Raw genomic sequence first — 27,387 nt, 5'->3', positions numbered from 1 at the left:
TGTGAGGATAAGCTGTTAAGAAAATGCATGGATGGGTTAAAATGCATTTAACCGAGATTAATTCACAACAACACCTTTAATCAGTTCTCCCCGTGCCTGCATGGGTTTTGTTCGGGGACTCCGGTTTCCTCCCACATCCCAAAAACATCCATCCATTCATCGATTTTCTTTTGCTGCTTATCCTCACTAGGGTCGTGGGGAGTACTGGAGCCTACCCCAGCTGACAATGGGCAGTAGGCAGGGTACACAATGAACTGGCCGGCAGCCAATCGCAGGGCACATAGAGACAGACGACATTCGCACGCACGATCACACCTAGGGGCAATTTAGAGTGTCAAAATTAATATCCCAAAAACAGGCAACATTAATTGGAGACACTAAATTGACCCTAGGTGTGATTGTGAGTGCGGCTGTTTGTCTCTCTGTGCCCTGCGATTGGCTGACAACCAGTTCAGGGTGTACCCCGCCTCCTGCCTGTTGACAGCTGTGATTGACTCCAGCACTCCCTGCGACCCTCGTGAGGATAAGCGGCACAGGAAAATGGATGGGTGGACCTCTAATCAAACAGTCCAACCCAGAGTATAAAAAAAAAAAAAAAAAAACAAATCAAATAGATCACAACACACCCCGCTACCTGCCATTTAGACAAACAAGCACACACTATATTATGGCAGGTTTTCCGTGTTTGAATACATTAGTGCCTTGCTCGGATGTGGTCATCGGGTCGTTTGTTGGGGTTGCCCGAGTGTATAAAGGGTCGCGGTGCATGCGAGTGCATCGTGTTAATTCACCGCTCCTGTCAAAGAGGACAAACTCGACCGAGCCCCCGCGTCCAAAAGATCATCAACTCCCCCATTCATGACGCGCAATGAGCCAAGTAATTCCCTGCAATTAGGGCAGAAAAGTGAGGGGATGAGGTTGGGGTAGTGGGGGGGCAGTGGGAGGGGGGGGGCAAAAGGGCCACTCCACGCCCAAGGGATCGACACCAAATCCACAGAAAAATTGCGCTCCCCTTGCGCTTCATTTCTAATCATAAAAAAAGTTATGTATTCGTCTAACATCGTGTTTTATTGCATTATCTCCCGGCAGGAAATGAACAAAATGACTAAAAATGTGGATTTTTAAATAATAATAATAAATCGGGCTTAGTTGTAATAAAGGAGTTAAAAGTTAAGGTAACCAACCTGAAAAGCAGCCGCCTGACACCACTTCGATTCCTCTTCAAGGTTGGCCAGTGTAGAGTGAAAAATGTTCAAAATAACAATACGGTAATAATGAATAAACGGGGGGGAAAAAACTTCCTGCTGGCAGGTGACTTATTGGAGGAGGGAGGTGGAAGGGGGGGGGGTGGCGCAAGTCAAACCGGCTTCTCGGAGGCTCCGGTGGGCGAGAGGCGGGACCACCGATCGGTGTTGCGGCTGGGTGAGTGTCTGCTCTACGCTAGATTACGACCGTCCGGCGACACGGGCACGCGCAAACAAGCCGAAAAACAACAACAAACATGGGCAAAGTGAGCGGTTAGCCGCTACTTCCCCCAAAACTGATACAAACATGGCCGTGGGAAGATGGGTGGGGAGGGAGCGCGGGTGGGAGGCTGCCAGCCTGCCCGCTAGCCGCCGCCGGGAAGCGGACAGCGTACGGAACGGAACATGGTAGCCGCCGCCGCCGCCGCCACAACCGCCACAGCCACCGGCGACTCGCCGCTTCAAACCCGGGGGGTGGGCTTGGAAACTAGCTAGCGAGCGCAGAAGAGCGAGCCACCGTCCCCTCGGCGGTCGTTGGTTGCGGGGAGCCGGAACGCGGTGGGGAGCACTGAGCAGGTTCGCCACATTAAAAACGAGGAGAGGGGAGGTCAAAAAGTGCCGTTCACTTTCTCTGTGTCGCGGATGAACGTCGCTCCCTGGCCGGGTGCTCATGCGCGAGCCTGGCCGCGCCGCTGCTGCTACTACCACCGTCGCTGCCGCCTGGAGGTGGAAGAGGAGGCGGAGGAAGGTGTCCTGCTGCTCGGGCTCGGAGCTCCTGTGCCTCGGCTGTCCGCCTCTCGGTCTCTCCCCCTCTCTCGCTCCGGCTCTCCCTGCGTGTCCCCATTAAATTATTAGTTGTATTGACTCATCGCCCTCCTCCTCCTCCTCCTCCTCCTCAATCTCTCTCTCTCTCTCTCTCTCCTCTCTCTCTCTCTCTCTCTCGCGCGCGCTCTCTCTCTCTTCCCATCTATCTCTCTTTCTGCCTGCGTCCCCCCTCTCTCTCTCTCTCTCTCCTCTCTCTCTCTCTCCCTCTTTTTCCTCGTTCTCTCTCCCCGGCTGCTCTCTCTCCCCTCAGCGGCCACATGGCGAGACCGAGCCGAGGGGGCTGCAACATTTCCGGGGCGGTGGGGGCAAATTGACGGTAAACTAATCCCTGGAGAGGAGCGGATGTTTCCACCTGCACAACGGCCGTAAAAGTCCCGATGGAGTTGGTGGGGGGGGGGGGTGGAGGTGTTTAAGAGTGGTGGGGGGCGTGGGGGGGGGCAGTACGCGTAGGAATTTCTAATCAGCTTGATTGGAGTGAGAAGGCCCGCTTCTATTTATTAGCAACAGTGGCGACTGTAAATCAGTCATTCACATTAAAATATGAAATGTTGGAAATGTCATTTCCACTGTTGGATTTACAAATCATCCAGAAAGGAGGAAGACATTACGTGAGGGATTTGCCCAACTTTTTTTTTTTTTTTTTTTGGAGCTCAATTTCACCCTAGGTTGTAAAATTAGCTCATATTGTGCCCCCCAAAAATTGACATAACATGTATGTTATAATAACATGAAAATAACAGAACAGTGTTGATTCACTACAACAAATATGAATTTAAAAAAGGAACCTTTCTGGCTTGATATTGATATTGGACACAAGTACTTGGCCTCTCGTCAGGAGGAAAATAGTAACCAAATCGGTAAAAATTTGCAACAGAAAATATGAATATAAGATTTAACATATTTTGAACTATAGCAAGAGCAACGCAAATATTTTTGCCTCCAAAACTGAAATAGACCAATTTCCAAATAATCCTTTAGATACTCATTTTGTCATCGGAACAGAATATCACAATTAGACATGCACGAAATCAGTTTTCAGTAATAAAAATCTGTAATATATTGTCATAACTTTTGGTATATGCTTTGGATAGGTAGATAAATAAATAACATAACAGCAGTTCATTCATAACAGGGGTCACAAATGCGGTGCCCGCGGGCGAATGGTAGCCCGCAAGGACCATATAAGGTGCCCGCGAGGTATGTTCTAAAAATACCATAAGCCACAAATTGTTACTATTATTTTTGCTTTAAATTCTGAATCTGACTTGTTTACGTGAATTAAAATTTTAAAATACCTGTAATGTCATTTACTAAAATAAATTAAAACAAAAATATTTTATGTACATGTAATGAACCGAGTCTGAGATTTGCCGCAAACAGGTCACGTCGCCCTTCATACGATCGGTGCTCGCGAAGTAGCCCTCGGCCTCAAAAAGGTTGTTGAGCCCTGATTTATAATAATTATGAAACAAAAAGTCCATTTCAAAATGTAACATTGATATAACATTTTGGAAAGGTTTCCATTTAACATCTAGTTATTATAAAGTTTTCCACAAAATGGAAGAATATTAACAGAAAAAGCTGTAAGAGTTCATGCATTTTTGAATAAAATTCACAAGTACAAAATATTTGCATACAGAGTTGAAATAACTCTCTCCAGATACTTTAAACATTACTATTAAATCTTTTATTGTAATCTGGACGAAAACCCAGAATAAAACATGCATGAAAACAGATTAATGTATAAATCGCTCATCTTTTGCAACAGGGTCATCCTACAGGATCCTTCTAGATTTTACAAAATAACCAAGCAGATGTTGATTTATGCCAATGAATATAACTTTTAAAACTTTGACCTTGCATTTGCCAAAAGGTCGTTATAAACACTTATCTAGTCATCCTGAAAGGTAACCATGATTATATATTTTACTAAACTGTATTTAATTTTTTTTTATAAATTCATTGCTAGGCATGCTTACGTTATTTTGTACAATAAATCTATAAATACAACATCTCGAAACGTCGTATTCTCAGGCAGAGCACGAAAATCAGGTGAAAGGCCATCCAAGCAGCCTAAAAAGTAAAAGTTTTCCCCGACTTCCTTAACGTGTCATTTTACTGCACCGCCGCTGTCAACACACAAAGGCCACATCAGTCGCTGCGACGTTCCAAGTAGCGCGGCGTTATCCAACAGCCAAGTAAACCTGCGTAGCAGGTCATCGTAAAGCGACGGAGCGTCGTTACGCCGGGTGAAAAACATTTGACGAGCTCCACAAAAGCTCCAACCGTCAACGCCAAAGAGGAGTCATTCCGTGAGAACGCACGCCGATTGCGCAGACACCCGCAAGCTGACACTGTAATTAATGAAGCAATCCCTTTTTTATATACTGGCATCTGATGTCTCTTTGACATGTCAATAAATCCAAAGCAGATTTCATGAGGAGAACTCAACTCCTAGAGTTGCTTCCTATGTGTCGAGATTTTATCGTCGTTTCAAAATCCGTGTAGGATTTAATGTGTTGGTATGCTGGACCATTGATTTCTGAGTTTGGGGGTTTAAATTGGGCGTATTCCCACATCCAAAACGCGAGTCCGGTGTGGCGGAGAAATATGTTATAATAGTACGGGACATGTATGACGAGCGGTGAGATGTGCCGTCGGTGTGTCAGAAGAATTAAAGGTGGAGGTGGGACTGCATCAGGGATCCACCCTGAGCCCCTTCCTGGATAGGCTGACAAATGACGTTAGACTGGATTCCCCTTGGACTATGATGTTGGCAGATGATATTGTGATCTGCAGTCAAAGCAGGGAGCAGGCGGAGGACCAATTAGAAAGATGGAGGCACGCGCGGGGAAGGAGAGGAATGAAGATTAGCCGAAGTAAAACAGAATATATGTGGAGGGGGAAGAGTGAAACTCCACGGAGAAGAGATGGCGAGGGTGGACGACTTCAAATACTTGGGGTCAACAATACAGAGCAATAGTGAGTGTGGTAAAGGAAGTGAAGAAACGGGTCCAAGTGTGGTGGAACAGTTGGCGGAAGGTGTCTGGTGTTCTATGTGACGGAAGAGTCTCCGCTAGGATGAAGGGCAAAGTCTATAAAACAGCGGTGAGGCCGGCCATGATGTACGGATTAGAGACGGTGGCACTGAAGAGACAACAGGAAGCAGAACTGGAAGTGGCAGAAATGAAAATGTTGAGGTTCTTGCTTGGAGTGTTTTGGAGACAAGTTTGGAGAGAGCAGACTTCGATAGTCCGTAAAACCGTCGTTAGCATTTGAGCTCCCCCGCACAACGCGTGACGTTGCCAACCACGACTGGAATACAAACAAATTGAGCCATTGCGACCTACACACCTAGAAATGCTCTGCAATGGAAAGCGGTGACTCTCTTTTGAGTTTTGAGCTGCCACATACTGCATATTGTATATTGTACGGTATTACTTTTAATGAACCACAAAAACATAGCGCGATTGTCAAAGAACAAGCGGGTTGCCACAAAGAGAGGACGTTAGGAAGAAAAAAGGAGAGCTTGTGGATACTTTGAGGAGCCGCCTTGCCCCGTTTACTGACTGCACCCGCTGCGCTTAAAACATCGCTTGCATACATTTCGGTGAGATGGACTGCCTGCGTCACTATTTTATTCCTAGATACATATGAGATAATAAAAATAGTTAAGTATTGTAGTAAAAAGAAAAAGCAATTTTTATTATGTAGACAGCACGATGGCTCAACTAGTAAAGCATTGGCCTCACAGTTCTGAGGTACCGGGTTCAATCCTAAACCCACCTGTGTGGAGTTTGCATGCTCTCCCCGTGCCTGCGTGGGTTTTCTCCGGGCATTCCATCCATCCATCCATCCATCCATTTTCTTAGCCGCTTATCCTCACAAGGGTCGCGGGAGTGCTGGAGCCAATCGCAGCTCTCGATGGGCAGGAGGCAGGGTACACCCTGAACTGGTTGCCAGCCAATCGTACGGCACATTTAGACAAACACCCGCACTCACAATCACACCTAGGGGCAATTTGAGTGTCCAATTAATGTTGCATGTTTTTGGTATGTGAGAGGAAACCGGAGTGAACATGCAAACTCCACACAGGTGGGTCTGGGATTGAACCCGGGACCTCAGAACTGTGAGGCCAACGCTTTACCAGCTGACCCGCCATGCCGCCCCCCAAAAAACATGCAACATTAATTGGACACTCTAAATTGCCGCTAGGTGTGATTGTGAGTGCGACTTTTTGTCTCGATGTGCCCTGCGATTGGCCGGCCACCCCCCGGCTCCTGCTGCTGGGAGAGGCTCCAGCACTCCCCGCGACCCTTGTAAAAAATCATAAATCATAAGCCGGAAAGAAAATGGATGGATGTATTATGTATATATACTGTACTTGAATAACCTTATACAACGGGTCCTCAGTTTAGTACTTACTACTTGATATTTGGTGTTTTGGGACTTGGGGCGAGGGGCTACACGCCCCCCTAAATTGTGGTTCGATTCTGATTTAACTTTAGAAGTTCCCACACAACTATTTAGACCTTGGTTTTATTTGAAGGATTAATACATATATTGTATTGTGTACTTAACCAAAAGTGTTGAAGAAAGAATAACAGGAAACCGACAAACAGGAAGTACATCTTGTAACCAACAACAAAAACTCGAGATCGCAAGCCGTCCCGGGGTGGTCAGGTGCATGTGACAATATTTTCAGTCCGCAACCATAAACACCGTCATCATCTCTTCTTTGAAAAGCTGCTGTTTGATAAACACGCTAACCACAGAGACTTTCATGGGAAGTCAGGGGAATTTAAAGAAAGAAAGAAAGAAAAAAAAAAACGTGTTGCTTCGAGGTTAACCCCCGATAGTTGCTCCACCCACCCGTGTGAGGTCAAAAGTTGGTCCGGTCCTACTGAATTTCCTGCAAGAGGCGAGAAAGGAAGCTTCGAGCAGGAAACTACGAAGCAAGTTTTGTCACCTGAGACGGAACGACGCCTGACGTTTTCGAGCGTGCGGCTGCAAGTGTTTTAAATATCACACGAAAACTGTGAGGGTGTTTTTTTTCTTCTTAGTATTCTAAATAGAAGTGAAAGAAAAAGATGGTTCGAAGCGGGGGATGTCTGGTGGATTCCTGGGGGGGGGAGCAGTATCATTTTTAAGACTTTTATTTTTCGAATGAATTCTTCAGAAAGCTCAAACATTTTTGCAAGCGTATTTTAGCGGTCCCGAACGTGACCTCGGCAAAACCCTTTCAAAAGTCCCTCGTGGAAAGATGATTCTCCGACGTCAGTGTCATTAATCGGCACGGAATTTGGTGGACACGGCATTAACGTTTGGTGATCGTTTTGACGAATCTCAGAATGTTTAAAAAGAGGAGGCCCTAACACCAATTTCACCGATCGACATGAAACTGTCGGGGTTGTACGTCATAGCAGGCCGAATGAAAAAGTCGCAAGGCCCCAAGCAGGCCATTCGATTTTAAAGCAGCCATTACGTTCAGATTTCAGAGCATGTACTTGTAAGAAGTCCATCCATCCATTTTTTTGCCGCTTATCCTCACGAGGGTCACGGGGAGTGCTGGAGCCTATCCCAGCTGTCAACGGGCAGGAGGTGGTGGTACACCCTGAACTGGTTGCCAGCCAATCATAGGGCACATCGAGACAAACAGCCGCACTCACAATCACACCTAGGGGCAATTTAGAGTGTCCAATTAATGTTGGATGTTTTTGGGATGTGGGAGGAAACAGGAGTGCCCGGAGAAAAGCCCCGCAGGCACGGGGAGAACATGCAAACGCCACACGGGCAGGGCCGGGATTGAAACCAGGACCTTAGAACTGTGAGGCCTTTACCGGCTGGTCCACTGTGACACCACTTTGAAGAAGTCCGGCTAGGAAATTCGATCATTGTCATCATCGATTGTCTGAATCAGTTGATTGGACATGTCAATTATAAAAGGCTGCATGAAAATGTCTAAAACACCCTTTAATAGAAATTGTATATGAAATCGGGCAAAATTAAGGCTGGTATAAATTGAAATGCAAGCAAATGAGCAAGTAAAGCAGACAAATGGCGACGTATTGAATCACTAAGTCAGGGGTGCGCAATGCGTCGATCGCGATCGAGGCAGTCCTGGTCGATCGCAGGACGGTGTGCCAAAAAAAAAAAAAGTCGTCACAATTCACATACGCACTGTAAAAAAAAATGAAAAGAAGAAGCCACTGGTTTCTTTTAGGCAGCATATGGAAATTTGTCTAACAATGACCGCTGCTCCGCCACACTTTTTTCCTAGTTTACTTTACACCCCCCACCCCCAATCTTAAAGATGTACACTCATAATTACAAATGTTACAGTGCTTACGCAGCCCATAAATGTGTTATATAATGACAGCGTCCGCCACCGCTGCTTTAGTTAGCAACACAGTCTGGGCAACGGAGAGCAAAGACGAGCTAGACATGCTGCTTATGTTTACTTTCGATATTAATGGAGGAAGTTAAAAAAGAAATGCCGTTGTTTTAAGATGCAATGACTGTCGGAGTATGTGAATAATCGAAGAAAAACTGTATAAACTGGACGAGATTTTCTCTTTTCCGAGTGGGAAAGATCTGGTCTGAAGGCAAAGTAGAAAGTGCAGCATGAGATGGTGTGTCATTTTAAAATTCCCCCTTGGCACAGCCTGATCTAGGATGAAAGCATAGACAATACACTGCACAAAAAGCTAATTCTCTATTTTAAATATAGGAGTCAACATAACATTAACCTTAAAACGGTTTGGGAGCATCATCATCAGTGCCGTCGGTAGCTCGAAAAGTAGATCTTGGGGTAAAAAAGTCTGGGCACTCCTGCACTAAGGTGTGAAGGCGGAAAAGACCATAGATCAAAAATGGCGGGACTGCGCGTTTTCCTACTCGTGATAGACGTCTACCAGATTTCACGTCGCTGAGTGAAGCTGGAATCGGGGACTGAATTTTCAAAAACGCCCACAACCCCGATTGTCGTATTTCCGTTTGCGCCATCCCGATAACTACCTCACAAAAGCCGGTGAAAACGCGAGCAATTTGGCGGCGCTACTAAAAGAAAATGCGAGCGGGAGACTGAGCATCGCGCTCGTACGCATTTAAATCCGCAAAGTTGTGTGTCGGCATCCTTTTCGCTGTGTTTTTCTTCCCTCGTTTTTCAGCCGTTGTGAGGAAAATTTCCTCCTTTTCTCTCCGCGGCGTGACGCAAGCAGCCGCAGTCATTTCCACAACGATTGTCGGAGAGCGTCGATAACCCCTGCCAGGCCTTGGCACGGCCAACAGGTGGCGGCGCTTGCCAGCCAGCCGGCTTGGCAGTGACGGAAAAAAAATAAGAATAAATCTGACATCCAGAAGGGCCGCAGCCTTGCATTGAACGCACCGGCGAAGCAACACTGCTGATTATCAATTAACGTGTAACGTTTTTTTGTGTGTGTGGCGTTTTTTTTTTTTTTTTTTTTTGGTGGGGGGGGGGGGGTTATGGTGTAGAGGGGATTGATTTAAAGACAAAAAAAATAACCGGGGTACAATTTTTTGACAAATTGCATGTGAACACTGACACTGAACGTCGAAATAATTGAATTGTTGAAATGTAAATCTCGAGACTTGAAGTTGGAATGCTTTGAAAGACGTGCGGAAGGTGGGGGTGCACGATTAAAATGGGAATTTGGGGGAATGTCAGCAACGCGCTGAATAGTTTGAATTTGGAACGGTTTCAGTCGGTTGAGAAATGCTGAAGGAAAAGGTCAATATGGAAATGATTTCATGACGTAAATTATGCCTTGTGATGGAAGATGTGGAATGATGGAGAATCTGGGGAACGCAGAAAAATGTCGGGAACGTGCTGAATATTTTGGAGTCGGGATTGTTGGAATCTGTGAGGAAATGTGGAAGGAACGCAACGGTGAAAATTGGCGGAAAAATAGTAATTCCAAGACAAAGTAGAAAATTTAATTTCTGTAGAAATAGAGTCCGAATGCTAAAAGTGCTGACTGAGCTGAAATTCTGGTGAATTATTTGTCATGAGTGGGGCTGCGGCACGGGCAGGAGGGGGCGTGGCCTGGTCACCTCTCTGGGCGGTGCCACCTCTGGCGCTCATCACAGCTGTTGCGCATGTTGACTGACCGTGTATTTATCGTTTTTGAGTTTTTGTCACGGGCATTTGCCAGTTTGTTGAGTGGGTGCGAACACTGCTTCTGAAATAAAACCCACTGGACATCATGCCTTTGTCTCGGAGTCCTGCATTTGAGTCCTCCCCCGCACCGATGTGTCGTGCCATTATTTCAGTTGTTGAAGTATAAAATATGGGACTTAAAATTGGAATTGGTCAAGCAATATGTAAGGAGGAGTAAAATATGCAAAATATTGCAACATTTGGTATTTAAAGGGGTGCGAATTTGGGGAATCTGATCAATATTTCTTCACATTTCCTGTATAAGCTTCATGGTCTTGAGTCGGAATGGTTTGAATTTTAGAGGTCAATCGGAGGCGGCACGGTGGGATCAGCTGTGGCCTCACCGTTCTGAGGTCCCGGGTTCAATCCCGGACCCGCCTGTGTGGAGTTTGCATGTTCTCCCCCGTGCCTGCGTGGGTTTCCTTCGGGCACTCCGGTTCCCTCCCACATCCCAAAAAACATGCAACATTAATTGGACACTCTAAATTGCCCTTAGGTGTGATTGTGAGTGCGACTGTTGTCTGTCTCGATGTGCCTGCGATTGGCTGGCAACCAGTTCAGGGTGTCACCCGCCTCCTGCCCGTTGACAGCTGAGATAGGCTCCAGCACTCCCCGCGACCGTCGTGAGGATACGTGGCAAAGAAAATGGATGGATGGAAGGGCAATCGGTAGAATGTCTGGATTTGTCGGCATCAACGTTCTCACGGGATATTTGGACTCGAGCTGTTTGAACAACTATTTCACCGCAAAACTGAACGCCGATTTAGCTCAAGGTGGATTTGCAACATTATGGCCCAGATTACACGCAGACACAAAATACTCACGTCGTGCCGTGATTGCGGCAGGCTGGATTTGGTGCCGCTTGGCCGCGTTTGCGAGGAAAACACAAAGAGCAAAAGAGGCCTCGTTCGCCGCCGAAGGCGTTTAAATGTCACTCGTCATTACGCATTTGGTACACCTGGGCACGCGCGCTCCAAACCGTGGGACAAGAATATTCCGTCTATTTGGGGGGGGGGGGGGGGCGAAAAAGGAAGAAAAAAACAGACACTAATGGGAGAGGAGACGGGAATGATTATGGAAATGCGGAATAGTTGGCTCGGCGCAGAGGAAGCGTCTTTATTTAGAGGCTGAGTGCACGTAGGTGTTGTAATGTCTTCATGCTCGCCCCTCGCCTCGCTGCTAATGGGCATTAATACCATTATTTGCGATCACTAATACAAATTAGTCTGAGTGGTGGGCGACGGGGCGGCGGTGGGGGGTCTTTAGCGACGTCTCAGTTCAAATAGTATTATCAGAGGATTTAATAATCCCTACCGCCCCCCACCCCCTACACCAAAAAAAAAAAAAAAAAAAAACATCCTGCTGGAGTCAATTAATCTGCCGTACTGATGCCGATTTGTTGCGTGTTTACGGTCACTCGACACAATGTTGGAGCTGGTGGAGGGCACTGGGGGCAGGAGGGGGGGGGTGGCATTTCACCCCCCAATCCATAAATTGTTACGATTCGTCTTAAACTGGCAATGCCATCACAAAGAATCCCATTGAAATTCTTAATTATGCTTATTTTTAATGGCTTTGTTCTGTAACATTGAGCGTTTTTAGTTTTCAAAGGAAACAAAATATTAGAAACCGTCAGTGGGAGTCGAATTAAAGGAAATAGTGGAATATTTTTAGAATATATCCACTTTTTGATCATAATACTTGGACTGTATGCAGTTTGAATTGTCTTTTTTTAAATATTGTGGTTGTCATTTTCATTGTTTTTATCCCGTTTTCAAATGCCTTTAATCATGTAAAGCATATTGTGTATGAAATGCGCTATACTAGTAAATTTGCTTTGCTTTCGAAGGCCCCCCCCCAAAAAAAAATCATCCCTCCCCGGCCTCATCTTGTACTTTACCTCTCGTTTGATTTTTAAGAAACTACCAATCAGACAGAAGTCATTTTGCCCTACGCTCACAGGCACGCCCCTGCATCTTAGTGCCAGCATGTTTACTTGGGCTTCGGGAGCTTTGCCGACTCTATGATGAAATGTCCGCTTCCAGCTAGCAACAATTTAAAAAATGGGAATTGGATAGGTTAAATTGAGGGACTTCAAGCATAATCCAGAACCATCACTGAATTATCATTTGTCGTTGACAAATTAATCACATCTTTTTACATTTTTAACTGATAGTTGAACTTATTATCCAGAAACTTCCAGAAAGCAAGCAAGCCCACTGTGAATGCGATGGAATGTAGGACATTGTTAAGTTCAAGCCTAATTAATAATTATTCATGTAACAGAATATTGGGCAGATGATTATAAATAAGCACAATAAAAATGGTAAATGAATCCTTTTAAAAACGGCATTACTGTTGCACATTTTTGGATTTGATTAAATGCTAATATGTTATGATACGTGCTATTATTAAATGCTGAAATTGCACAATTTTTCTCATCTGAGATTCAAAAGTTATTCAGAAAGCTCAAACATACACAGCGGGATTCATTATGATCTTCTTTTGGATAATTGTCATACAAAATATACAACAACGGCCCAAATGTACAGTCGTTAAATTGATGCAGCAATATTAGAAACAGCTCTCAATATAGTCATATAATGTAATAATACATTTGAAAATCACAATTTTAACATAGTGTCTAATTCAAAACGGGGGCTTTATTAACTTTGCAAATGTGTTTTTTTTTTTTTTTTTTGTATTTACTTTGTTTCCAGATGAAAACAAATGACAATGTCAGTAATCGAAACGTGACATCCGTCGCACAATTAATTTAACAATGACCAAAAAGTGCAGCTAATTTATCATAATCCGGAATACAAAATAACAAAGTAGAATTTGTACAACCACAATAATAAAGACATTTTTTTTGTTTGCTTTGCTTTGATTTTAACATGGTTATTATCATCTTATTAATGATTGAATTTCATGGCATAATACATCTGAACCTAATGTTATGACCAGTGGTCGTATGAATGAATTGACAATTTCCAGAAAACTGTATTCTGGGAACAAACAAAAGATTTTACGTGTAAGTGTGTGTGTGCATGTCTGCGTGCGTGTGCATGCGTGTGTGTGCGTGGGCGGACAGGTTTCACAATATGTAACAAAGCGAGAAACCAACATACAGGAAATGCAAGACACTTACGACAATTGTCATCATTTCATATCACGGCTTTTGACAATTTAGTCATATCAGTCACCTTGCACACGCACGCACGCACACATAGACAGACTTTATGAAGTGGATTCTTTCATGATTTATTAACGCGTCGTGTGAAGAGCATGACCCGTAATCGTCTCGTCAATGTTAAGTGCGGAATAAGATGGGCAACTATTCCGGAACGTCTCTTCCCCTACAAATGCAATTAGTCCTGCTTTTTTTCCGCAACCAAAAAAAACACTCCACCGCATGGCGAGCGCGGCTTTCAATTAGCAGTGAAATCAGGTGAATCCTTACTCCTCCCCCCCCCCCCCCCCCCCGCATGTCCATTGTGGGAGGCGAGAGGAGATGAAGGAGAAGGAGACGAGGTGTAATGAACACACAGTCGTCTGCTCAGTGCTTGATTGTTTTCTAATCGCCCGAGGCGGACACAAATAGACGACGCGCGAGCCAGAGAGCGACTCTGGTGACGCCGCCGCGACCTGATGCCAAGTCAACTGGCACCTTTTGCCCACATCCTGCAGCCCACGCCCGTCACCTGATCCTCATATTGGTTACACTGTATCGTACTTTGAGCTCGTGCAAAAAGTACAGTGTTCCTTGCTATATTGTGGATTTTGATGTTTGTGTTTTTGTTTTGTTTTTTGAAATGGGTTTTACAATGTACAGGCAAACTCGATTGTAGAGTCACGGGCTTTAAATGTAGTACCACGTTGCCTGGTGTGTGCCACAACATGCCGGGCCGCGCTGAGCTCGACTGGACGATAATTAACAGCAAGAAGACGAGGCTGCGAAGGTCCCCAACTAAACTCTCGTAATCATGCCTGCGATTATTGTCATATCCTCTGTTTATATTGTGTTCTGTGCGCCACGTGTGTTACAGAAACAATTGTTTTAAAGATTATAACTACTGTAACACCTCTGCTAATTTCAGTTATCCCCTCTATGGCATTTTGCACTACAGTAGTCCCTTATGTTCCAGGCCACGTTCGTGAGGAATATCTACGAAGCAACGGCCACGTATTTATTTTATCATTCACGGCATGTATACTTTAAAGCGGAGTTTTCATGTTCTCCGCCCGTGCCTGCGTGGGTTTCCTCCGGGCACTCCGCTTTCCTCCCACATTCTAAAAACATGCAATTAGACACTCTAAATTGCCCCTCGGTGTGATTGTGAGTGCGACTCTTGTCTGTCTGCATGTGCCCTGCGATTGGCTGGCAACTAGTTCAGGGTGTAGCCCCCCCGCCTCTTGCCCGTTGACAGCTGGGATAGGCTCCACCATTCCCCGCGACCCCCATGAGGATAAGCGGCAAAGAAAATGGATGGATGGATGAATAATTACTGTAACACCTACAGTATGCTAATTTCAGTTAGCCCCTCTATGGCATTTTGCATTACAGTAGTCCCTTATGTTCCAGACCACGTTTGCAAGGAATATCTACGAAGTAACGGCCACATATTTATTTTATCATTTACAGCATGCATACTTTAAAGTTCTGTACAGTCACTGATGGTGTAGAGCAGGAGTGTCAAACAAATTTTTGTCGCGGGCCCGATTGTAGTTACGGTTTCCTTCATAGAAAACCTGAATCATATTTACACGGGAAATTTATTAGCTAGTTTTGGAATCAGAAATCAAGCGTAATGGGGTTTTGCACCCATTGTTCATGTTTGGTAACAAAAACGCTGATAATATCTCAACATTATCATTTATGATATATAACGATTTAAAATGTTGGGACATATTTTTTTTCAAGAATCATGGATTTTGACACCGATGATTTGCCTTCGCGGGCCACATAAAATTATGTGGCGGGCCGCTATCTGGCCCGGGCGTTGAGTTTGACACCTGTGGTGTGCAGGTACATATGCCCGCCTTTGGTGCGGGCAGCGTGGGATTGATTCCCCCTCGGTGATGGTGTCGATAGCTGCTCTGCGACTGGCTAGCGACCTGTTGGGGGCGTAGTCTACCTTCGCCCGAAGCTAACCGGGATAGCCTCCAGCTATCACCCTGGAAGGAAGGGCGTCGGGCGTAAAAACTGTGCCAAACAAATATGACCATTCATCTGAGATGACATGCTGCTGTGACCCAGAACAGGACAAGCCGATAGAAATACATACATACTTTTAAAACTTTATGTGTAACACCAATATGCATGTGAGGTGCAGGTATTATTTTTGTCCACTTGGAGTTCCCATTATCATATTCTACGCTGTAGAATATGATAATGATTTTCCCGTTTGAGTGGCGGGCGATTCAGCGGATGAGAATGTAGCAATGGCTGATGTCAGCTAAGGATAGCAGCGAGCTGTTTATCAGCGATCCATTAGCTAGTCTCCGTGTTGCGGTTATTTTGTTACCATTTGTTCAGTAACGCGTTTAAAAGTGCACTGTTAGCTGTATTGAGCACCTTCTTTCTAGCTAGCAGCGGGAGATTATCTTTAATTAGCTAGCAATGTTTACATAACCATCGTGGCTATGCTAAGCTAGTTCTGCTTTGCAGTGGACACATTGTACGTCATCTTCTTTACTCTTTTATGTAAAAATAATCTTAATTTATGTAAACTTCGGACAGTCTCTGTCTTTTACGCACTTTTTCCTCCTAGCTTGCACTTTTTTAAAGATCTGCAAAACAGTGAGAGCGCCAAAAGTGAACCACCATACAACCACGAAAAAGCTACATCTGTTAGGATTAGGCTAGCAGACTTGCGCTGGAAGAAATAATATAGCTCGGTCGCACATTTTGGAGTTTAAATATACAATGCTTAATTCTGTTTTGTTTTATGCGTCAGTTTTAGAATAAACATCAGCTGTGAGTGACAAAAAGCTTAAGCAAGACTCTTATTTGGGGAACTTAAACTAAACATTTATAGCTCCCTGTTGCAGAATCTCACCTATGGATTCAATCATTGAAATATTATGAGAGGATATTGTATTGTAATAGGATATTATTTCATTTTTATATTTTGGTCTTAAGGCTGGTAAAGCATTGGCCTCGCAGTTCTGAGGACCTTGGGTTCGATCCCGGCCCCGCCTGTGTGGAGTTTGCATGTTCTCCCCCGTGCCTGTGTGGGTTTCCTCCGGGCAATCCGGTTTCCTCCCGCATCCCAAAAACATGCAACATTAATAAATTGCCCCTAGGTGTGATTGTGAGTGCGGCGGTTTTTCTTGATGTGCCCTTCGATTGGCTGGCAACCAGTTCAGGGTGTACCCTGCCACCTGCCCGTTGACAGCTGGGATGGGCTCCAGCACTCCCTGCGACCCTTGTGAGGATAAGCGGCAAAGAAAATGGATGGATGGACGGATTTTGGTCTTAAAATGTTTGCCTTGTTCGTTACATCGCTGCATGTCTTTATTGTTGGCAAAATATCGCAAGATGATATCGTATCTGATACCCCTCACTTTTTGTGTTTACCCCCAAACATCCAGCCCGTTGCGCTCCAATGAACCCTTGCCAACATATTTACCGCTACACACGAGTCTGAACAACAATTCCAGGGAAAAAGAAAATCTACTAGACCTTACATTTATGAGTATTGCGATGAAATTTCAACTTGACTTTAATTTGACCTCGTGTAAACTTTTGAATGTCAAATTGTTCAATGTTTGAGTCCTTTTCAAACAACCTGCTGTTCTCTAACAGGAGCTGAGCGAGTTACACGGCAGAGGGAGACCAGAGGAGTCACAGAAAGGCACAGAAGTAAAAATTCTTGAACATATTCAAGGATGGCAAAAATGCAATGGTGGCCATGCACCTGGAATTGGAATTCCACAACAATGCAGGGGAGCACGACTGGAGGAGATGCAGCATAATTAACAGCAAGAAGAAGAGGTAGAGAAGGTCCCAAATCTGACGGCAGTAACAGTCGTCGTCGCCGCAGAGCCGAGAGAACGTGTAATACGCCTGTGAGTATCGCTCCATGCTCCATTCATATGTTTGTGGGCTAATATCGCAGTTGCGTGAAGGTTTCTATATCAGGTTTACACACCGTAACATCTCTGTTCATTTCTGTTAGCCCGTCCGTGGCGTTTCACATTACATGCCTCTTATGCGGAGAACCGATGTGATGTTTTTACGATGGTCTCCCATTTATTGAGCGCGGGAGAGTGAGAAGAGACGCAAAGGGGTAGTTTTAAAAAGCGTGTTTTAATAACTTTGAATGCTTCAAGCGCGTGGGAGGAGTAAAACGATTTTAAAATGTTTTTTTTTTTTCATATTGCGGATTTTTTACGGGTGGCTCTTCAAAGTATCCCCCGCGACGAACAAGGGTTCGCTGAATTTAGTTGTCAAAGGGCATCCTGGCCTCCGTTCGAAGCGTTGTGAAAAATTAGGAAGATGACAGGACGGGGAAAAGCGTCTCCGGGGAAAAAAAATAAGATAATAAATAAAAAGAACGCGGGTGTCGACTTAAAGACGCGTCGCCCTTTTTATCGGCGTATTTTTCTTTGCCGCTTTAATCCCCCGTCAAAGGAGGCGTCACTCATCCGGCGAGAAACAAAACGCTCGATAAGGACGCAGTGTGTGTGTTGCGGTACGTGGGTGGGTATTAACAACCTGATCTCAGACGGATGCGCTTTCCCGCAAACTCGCCCTCCTCCTCCACGCGGGAAAGAAAAAAAAAACAACAACAACAAGAAAAGGATTCCCAAAAACCTCCACAGATGGGATAAAGACAAGCATCGGAACGCGGGACAATGAAGTGAAGAAAATAAGCCCTGAGCTAATGTGATTTGAATCGTGACTTCAAACTTGTATTAAATTGTATTTGCCACGCTGTAGCATAACCACAGAAGAAGAGCGCGCATATCGGAGGGCTGTCACGCCGTGCAAAAAAGCGTGACAAAACCGACATGACGGACTTTGCTTTTGTTTTCGCTGTTTTGTTTTTTTATCTCGCCTGCGAGGACTCGCCAACCTTTTGAGGACCCGCAGACAATAAGCTGAACCCGGCAATGACGATCGGACAAGAATTGGAGGGGAAACAAATGTAAAACGTATAGAAATAAACACTACAAGCGGATGAGAAAATGAGATTTAGACCCTCTGTTATGCTGCGGGTCAAACTGACCCGTCGGAGCGCTAATCAAAACGATGGTTCAACTTATCTTGTTGGCCTTGTTTTTTGGGTGGCATTTTTATTTTGGAAAACAAATAAAATGAAAACTTCATTTGCATTGTTACCTTTTTGTATATATTTTCTTGATAAAGAAATATTGACCTGTGGAAGCAGGTGGTGTAGCCTTTTTATGCCGTGGGTCAAATTGACCCATTTCAAAATCAATACAAAAAAAAAGGATTCGTTTTTTTTAGGGCTTTATTTTTTTCCTTTTTAAATGTTTTATTACTAAAAAAAATGCTGATTTGCATTGGTAATTTCTTTCCGTATTAAAATGTACGGCGGGTCAGATTGACCCGTGAACACTGTTGCTGTAACTGCAAACAATAAGCTAAACTGAGCAAGAAGGAGGAGCTGGATGGAAATCATACAAGAAGGGAATGAAAAATACATCCTAAACATACACAATAGCAATTTATACAAAAAAGATAATTGCAAAAATTAGTTTGAACCCACCTGTCATGTCTTGGGTCAAATTGACCCTTGGAAAAGATGGAAAAAATATTATTGGCTGGCTTAATTTTTTTTCTTTTTCATTTAGTTAATGCATAAACTACATATTTTTGTATAACTTGTATGCTGCTAAATTGTGTTGGGGGAGAAGATTAATTTTTGACGGGTCATATTGACCCATGAAAGGTGAGCTATGTCAATCAATTCATATTATCCATATGTAAATCATACATAAAGCAGGGAAAAGACTAAATATATGTAGAAGAAAATGAGCTTTAATAAACGGTCAAATTAAGAATTTTTATATTGAGGAAAAAAAACAGATAAATGATATGAATAATCTAAATAAATTTATTCTCAGGGCCTTGTTTTTTTTTTCAATTAGTAATTTTGTAAAAAAAAAAAACATTTGTTGAAAAGCTTTTAGAGAAAGAATAATAAACCTACCTTGGTTTATATTGACATAAAAGAAAATAAGAAGTGATGATTTAACTTAGTGTTAAATTGTGGGTCAAATTGACCCTTCTGGGGATAAACTTTTCTTTTTTTTAATATATTACTGGCCTTACTTTTGTTGTTTTCATTTTTCTTTGAGAAAAAAAATGCCTCGTTATTTTCAAGCATTTTCTCGTGAGTAGGTGTAGGGTGGGGCAGTGGCGGAGGGGTGGTCATCTGTAACTTTTCAAGGAATGCGGCGTTCAAACGCGCTACAACAAGTATCCAAAAAAAAAAAAAAAATCAAATAAACCCCGTATGAATCATTTTATACCAATCGTAAAAAGTGGAGGTGGAATCCCCAAAAGTGCATGCGGTCGGCAGACAGGCCTCTTATTTACTGGCGACAGTCTCGTTAAAAGCATCTAAACAGGTATTTAGCCCGGTGCCTACCGCAGGTATAATTGGACTCTTTGCCACGCAAACCTGCCATCATCATCGAGACGCCAAAAGACTGCAATTAATGGTTTTAGCCAAGATATCATTCTCTCCAAAGTGGGACTATAATGTGCGCATGTGTGTGTTTAATAATCCTCATGGAATGTTGAGCTGCTTCAAAGTATTCATACCCAGAAATTCAGGAGCCCCCCCACTCTGGAATGTTTCGAAATTCAGCCCCCGGGAAGATAGTTTCACTTAGCGACGGGAAATTTGGTAGGTCCGCAACAAAAAGTCTTGCGAAGCCATGCGCGGCTAGCAAACTATGTTGCTTTGAAATGGGAGGTTTTATGCTAATTTCCGCTGATCCTTTTAAAGAAAAACTATTTGGGATTTGCCCATGCCGAACTCTATTCGCCGTATCGAGGTCTTTCGTGTACTCGGAAATCACCAAATCTTAAAGTTTGATCACCGTGAATTGGCGCTGGTGCCCGAAAAATGATTGAAAATTCAACCCCCCACCCCGAAGCAGGTTTCACGTAGCAGCACGAAATTTGGGGGGTAAATAAACTTACAAAAATATCAAGCTATGCCTAAATAGACGCAGCAGTCCTATGGAAGTAAATACGTGCCACCGGCATTTGAATTTGAAATATAAAATAGTTTCAATAGTTATATTTCAGTGTAACTTTTCAATGTTAACAATTCAACTGGCTACAATTTGCTGTCTGAAATTCACCAGGCAGGGTTACCTCAGGTCAGAACCAAACAGCCAGCCAATCCAGTGACGCTTTCTTAGTCATGTGATGTCACCTGATTAAGAAGGTGTAACTGGATTGGCTGGCTGTTCGGTTCTGACCTGAAGTAACCCTGCCCGGTGGCACAGACGGTGAATTTTAGACAGCGAATTGTAGCCGATTAAATTTCACACAGCGAAATGTAGCCAGTTGAATTGTTAACATTGAAAAGTTGCACTGAAATACAACTCTCGAAACTATTTTACATTTCAAATTCAAAATCCCGTTTTCAACGTTCGATGGCTTTAAAAATGCAGTCCGTGAAACCAGTTCAGCTTCGCAACATGGAATTCGGTTGACATGTCTATCACGAGTAGAAGAAAAAGAGCCAAAAGTCAGCCATTTTGGTTTGAAGTGGCCATTTTAGGATCATTAGCTCAACACATTGACAGGCGACTCCATTGGAAAAAAATGTGTAGACACAATGAACAGGGTTTATCATGACAGCTCCAGTTTTTTAAAAAAAAGTGTTTAAATATTAGAAACAGTCTCTACATACACGTATGTGTTTTGAGAACTTTTGATTGCCCCCCCCACCACCCCCACCACCCTACGCAGTGGGAATTAAACCCGACAATAGAAAAAGATTTAAGGGGAGCTTCATTTTCACTCAGACAAACCAAAGATGGAGAAGAAGAAAAAAAAAAAAACGCCACCTTGCAAGTGTTTGGCCCAGTGTGGTCATTTAAAAAAAAAAAAAACAGCACGAGACTCTCGGGCGGAGAGGAAGGCGGTGGGCGTAAGCGTCGGCTTATGAAACTCAACCGCCGCACGGTCGTTTCCGAAATAAGTTGTCAAAATCACCTTTGTACAAGAAGACGTCGCCATCAAAGGAGTTCTGACGCGTACTGTAAATGTGAAAAGGCCCACATGAATATTTGGGTTTCGGGTTTACGAAGTGAGAAACGAAACGGGGGAGCGCACCGAGATGGCCGAACGGCCAACCCCCCGCGCGGCGTTTTCTGAATCGTCTTTGCCGTAAGCCGCGCACGACGCACACGTCTCGATTCTCGGCACGTTCTTGATCCTCGTCGTGCCCCGCGACGCTCGTTTTGCGCCGAAAGCAAAACGCCGTCCATTTGGGCCCATGTCGCTTTATTTATTCCACCATTTTGTCTGGATTCATCTGAAAGTTCCCAAGGGTGGTGATTTTGGTCTGAATTTGTCATTTCCAACTACGGCTCCTAAAAAGAAAAATTTTATTGATGTTAAATTGTATCTTTTAGCTCAATGGTGCCCACTTATGACCAATCGGAGCCAATGAAAACTTAATTTTGTCATTACTTATTTACCGGTTTAAATTGTACTATGTGGCCAAAATGGAGTTCATGCTAGACTCAAGACATTTTATTTTTGAAAATGTTTCCTACCAGATTGCATCATTTGTCAATTTTTGGGAGGGCAATTTGGTCCAAACTTTTAACACCTTATATGTCACGCACTCCCTCTCTCTCTCTCTCTCCTCTCTCTCTCTCTCTGATTGGTTGTTTTTTCTCAGGTGCAGTGGTCTCGTCTTGTATTTAGGATTAGAGGAGTTTTTTTATTCCACACATTATCATATACTACTTATGAGTCATAAAGTCATTTTACGGACAATTGCTAAGACACCCTGACTGCATCGCAATGGCGGGAATGATTAGCGCAATTTGGACTTGAAAAAGTGCGGACACCCTTTGCTAAGAATGACATTTTAATTGAAGAAGTGGAAGCGCCATCTGCTGGCTGCCGAAAAATTCTACTTACTAGCGATATCAGAAAAATTTTGACTGTACCTAAAAAAAAAAAAAAAACATGCTGCAGATTGATTTACAACGTGACCATTGTCCAAAAAAACCGGACTCTGAAGGTTAAAAAAAACCCCACACAATTACATTTATCGTTTTTAGACTTTATAACAAGAACTGATGTCAGCTGAAACTTTCTGTCGGAAAAGAAGCAAAGTGCCGCACGCTAAAAATGGCCACAAACGAGCTGCGAGGGTGGCAAAATTCAACGAGGTCTCGGTTCAACCACAGCGTTTGTATTGTTTTATTGCGGCGGGTCGGCAGCTGCAGCGTTTTCTCAAGAAGTGGCACGCAAAACGTTTCGAGCGTCCAGACAAGCCGCAACCGAGATGTGTGCTGCGACCTGTTTAGACAAAGCCCCTGCTTGGCTCGACCCGTTTTCTTCCCCCCCACCCCCCCATTCACCACCCAAGAGCAACCTTATAATTATCTGATCCACATTCTAATTTCGTAGAAACTTGGACGCGGTTCCAGACATACAAAAAAACATGTTCAGCGACATGCTTTGTGTATCTGTGGCCCGGGACGCAATATAAAGAAAATATGTCAACTAACGTGAGGTGTGGTTGGACTACTTTGCAGAGATGTCCAACTTTTCTTTTGGGAGCAGTGCAGTTACACGCCTCAAAAAATGAATTTAAAAGACCAAAAAAAAAAGGGAAATAAATCAGTATCTGCTCTAAAATTCCAAACAAATGAGGAAAAAAAATGGTATAATCAATTATTTCAAAGGCAGATTTGTTACAAACAAATGTGGATGAAAAATAAGAATGTCAGGTATTAATCTCACAACATATTTATCAGCGTGATTATGATTTGAGTGTTTGTTGTGCACCACTGCAAAGCCCACCCCCTAAAAAAATTTGAGCTGTGTTTGTTTCATTTTAACGTCACTCGGCACCCACGCAGAGTGTAAGTTTCACATCTGTACGCCGCATCCACGTCCACGTCTACGTTCAACAAGGCAACCGAAAATCGCCATTTGTCTTTTTTTTTTTTTATCTCTCCGAAAGACAAAACGCCTCGTCAGCATCGTCGATGACCTCCAGGATTTTTGCACGTGTAGCAGATGAAATGAGAGCGCGAAAACGGTCTGGACGCATCATCCTCGCTCGTTGGGGTGCGCCGTACGCTGGTTTCACCCTCCTCGGCTGGAAATAAATGCCTCTCGTCGTCTATTAAAAGCCGAATCTTATTGGACGGTGTTGGCTGGCACATGCGTGTGTGCGTGATGAAACTTTTTATCATAAACACAAGAGACAAAATGATGACACATACTCATTTAAGTGTTCCTTTGCTCTTTGATCTCGGTCAAAATTTCACGCCTCCTCCCCAATAATCTCATATTGCTCTCGTACTGGATGGCGTTAGCTCGTTTGCAGCTGTGCGCAGCGAACGCAACGGCGGTTATGCAATATAATTACCGCCAAACAATTATTTTGTCCTTTGACCTCAGTCGAGTGAAGGCCTCGTGTCAATTAAATGTGACCCCGCTCTGGCATTGGATGTCAGTGAGTCGTGCAGGTGTAGCTAATGACATAGCCGTAGGACCAAACAACTTCGAAGAAATGAAAATCGTAACAGCCTTTATTTGGTTTTGATCTCTTATCAATAAAACGTCAACGTCGGTGAAATGTGATCCCGCTCTCGTGTCGGCTCGGATTACACGTTGCGGGCGTACTTAATGAAGTGAGCCGAGATCCAAACGTAAACGTAATCCGTGAACCTCGCCGGACTCCGAGCGAGTGACTGCGATGGCGTCCAGATACCCTGGAGTGCAACTTTGAATATAAAATCTACATCTTTGCATTTCATAAATTGCAGTTAAAAAAAAAAAAAACAATACAAATTGAATGCCTCGTGTCAATTAACAGGTCGCGTACTGCCTTTGCGCAGGTGTACCTAATAAAGCGAGTGTGTCGCTCCAAGCAGACGATCGCAAAGTCTACAAAAACGGAATCCACGATTAGACTCCGTTTTCTTGGATCTCAGTCATAAAAATCTATTTTTAAAAAAATGAACGCCCGTGTCGATTAAATACAACACAGCTCCTGCATCGGATCTCATTGAATCGCCCGCAAGTAACAAGTGAAGAAGAGCGTAGATCTTCACAGTAGAGCATGGGTGAAACTTTGACCCCCACCCCAAGAAAACACATTTATGCTTCACTTTCATTTTATATCATTCAATAATGAATGCCTCGTGTCAATTAAATATGCAGATGTAGTATCGGCTCTCACTGGAGTCAGATACGACACTACAAGAGACGATAAAATCTGGATTCTACATGCAACTTCGACAATATATATATATATATATATATATATATATACATATAATTTTTTTTTAGATTTATATGAGAATATAACGCCTCAGTCCATATAAGTACACATCAGTTGTATCGTCGGCTGTCATTTCCGAGCGCTCGCATCCGAACTTTGCCGATAAACAACAAAATCCTAACCTCGTTCATCTTTCTGGGTTCGCCTGCCGCGTGTCCCGTAGACTACATCCCCCGTGGGGGGGGGGGGGGGGGGTCTACCGGCTCCAAACCCGCTTTCGAGCAAACGGGAGAACTCTTTCACCTCATTCGAATTTTTCCCATCGCGGGCGCCACGCCGCAGCGAAATCGAATCGAGCCGATACGACTTTCGCCAGACAGCCGAATCGTGACCGTCTTTAACGCTCGTTTGAAGCGTGAAGAACTTTCCGCAAAGGAAGTGACATTTGTCATCTTCTCCATCCCGAAAAACTGAAATATGAAATACATATTCATGTTGAACAACTTCTATAAATGAGCACCTGTGTGTTCACGTTCTCTTATGCCCCCCCCTCATTTTTATTCAAATAAAAATGAGATGTGTGCTGAAAGCCACCGTTTATATTTACCATTAAAGCTCACATCCTCTTAAGTTTTTAATTCATTTTCCCTCTCCACATCTCTTTCTTTATAAAATATTAAAATCCCAGAAGCAGAAAAAGCCACTTTGGGTCCGTGTGGGTTTTTAAGTGGAAAAAAAAAAAAAAGTCTGCCTATTGCTTTTCACGTTATTTATTTTTCATAAGTGGACTACATCCTTGAAAATGCACTTATTAGCTTTAACACTATAAAAAAACATATATATATATGAAAGATGAGGAAAAAAACTCATTAAAAAGACGATGAAGCAAATAGAAAAGCAAAGTGAGAGCTGCTGAACGTACCTGTCAAGTCAGCAGTGGCTCGACCTCTTGTTTTCCATCAAAAGTTCCACAGAGGAAAGTGAATTTAAATTCAAATTTTAAAAAAAGCGAAAGAAAACAGCTTTTTTTTTCTTGATAGGATTTTCTTTTTTAAACAAGGCTGAAGTTTGAGGATGCGACGGAGTGCTTGGATGCAAAGAAGAGGATGATGAAGAAGAAGATGAAGGAAGGAAGGAGGAGAGGAGGAGGAAGAGGAGGAGGAAGAGAAGAGGAGGAGGAGGAGGAGGAGGAGGAGAGGCGAGCGGCGGCGGCGGCGCGCGAGTGGCACTTGGCGGAGAGGGGCGGCGGCAGGTATACCGCGCGAGCACCGCCCCTCCCCGCTACGCGGGTGCGCAAATCGATCATTTGCCAGCTGTGCCGCGGCTTGCCCCACTTTGCGGTGACGCGCGCACACGCGCGCGCTCGCGGACGCGCGTACGCAAGAGGCGAAAAAGGCGCACCTGAACGCAACACCCCCCCCCAAAAAAATGACGTCCGGTGTTGTTAAATATGATTATTAATGCACTTTTATTATAGTCGTTATCAAAGGGCTTTCATCGATTCTTTTTTTGTCTTCTTGCATTCCGCCCAACATTCTTACTCAAAATGGTCGATGACGCCAAACGAACATAAATCAGATCAAAAAATTATTCAATAAAGGGCAATTAGAGTAAACGGTTTAGTCTCGTTTTGCGACTTATCTTTCTTTTTTTTAAATAAAGAAAAAGAAATCAAAATAAATCAAAGATGGCTCGATGAGAAAGGGAAATTGTTTCACGTCCCGTGGCAAGTCCTTCAAGGAGACAAGACGCCGACTGAAATTCGGGCGTTCAATTCAATTTCATATTTATTGACCCGATGGGCAAGCACAAACGAGACGCGAACGTTTCATGTGGCATTCAAAAAAAAAAAAAAGAAAAGATAAACTGTGTGTTTGCGCGCAGTTTTCCCTCTGCGTCAATACATTCTTAAATTGAATATTCCAGTTATGGTTCTGATCTTCATCTCGACAAAGTGCGAAATTATATCCCCGATGATCGTTGACGTCACTTCAACTCTATTGTCTGTGCGCGTGCGTTGGCGGGTGCGCGCGCGGATGATTGACAGTTTGTAGGTGTGCGTTGCGAGCGCGCGATGACAAAAATAAACAAAGTAACAGCAGTGGCGGCCATTTACAGACAAGATCATACTAATAAGTAACATATGTTCAGAATATTTTGGGGGCAAAGGCACATTTTTTTTTTTAAATTCAGTTCACAACAAGCGAACCAGGGCGTGCGATTTAAAAAGATATAGATTGCTTTTAATAATCTTAACATATACGTTGTAATTAAATTACGAGCAAACAAAACGGGGAAAATGTTTGATTAAAACTAAATACATTTTAATTCATGCGCATTATTAACTTGAAGACATTCAAATAAAAAAATGGAAATAAATAAATAGTATAAGTAGAAATGTTTTTATTCAGTTAACAGCGAACTACCATAATGATTGGATTATTTGATTAATATTCAACTCAATTCAATTAATATATGCCATTGATAATGGCAAAAACGGAGTTGTAAAGTAATGTTTTATACATTTTCATCACATGTATTGACAGTAAACTAATGAGAAAAGGGAAAATTAATGCGTGATAATTCGTGTTTACATTTCATATAAATGCAATTTTCAAATTTTAAAACCACACTATCTTTTTTTCTATTTCTTTCTGTTTTAAAT

At 43.5% G+C, this 27,387-nt stretch overlaps 1 protein-coding gene and 1 long non-coding RNA gene across 6 annotated transcripts in view; one reads left to right on the top strand and one right to left on the bottom strand.

Moving 5' to 3' along the window:
* Nucleotides 1–1,324, bottom strand: part of satb1b (SATB homeobox 1b) — a 78,296-nt gene extending 76,972 nt beyond the window's left edge. For all 4 annotated transcript variants that reach the window (XM_061820113.1, XM_061820114.1, XM_061820115.1 and 1 more), the window contains exon 1: nucleotides 1,185–1,324. The gene's annotated coding sequence lies outside the window, so the exon portion shown is untranslated. The remainder of the gene's footprint in view (nucleotides 1–1,184) is intronic.
* A 14-nt stretch (nucleotides 1,325–1,338) lies between these two features.
* On the top strand, nucleotides 1,339–27,387 carry LOC133500881 (uncharacterized). 2 transcript variants are annotated; one of them, XR_009795048.1, is made up of 3 exons: nucleotides 1,339–1,422; nucleotides 17,060–17,322; nucleotides 25,783–27,387. It is a non-coding gene; the product is annotated as an uncharacterized LOC133500881 (long non-coding RNA). The 2 variants fall into 2 exon arrangements; XR_009795047.1 differs by having other exon boundaries at nucleotides 25,763–27,387.

The sequence above is a fragment of the Syngnathoides biaculeatus genome, chromosome 5, assembly GCF_019802595.1.
Source record: "Syngnathoides biaculeatus isolate LvHL_M chromosome 5, ASM1980259v1, whole genome shotgun sequence".
Lineage (NCBI taxonomy): Eukaryota > Metazoa > Chordata > Actinopteri > Syngnathiformes > Syngnathidae > Syngnathoides > Syngnathoides biaculeatus.
The sequence above is the reverse complement of the archived record's forward strand: the minus strand, read 5'-3'. Positions and strand labels throughout refer to the sequence as shown.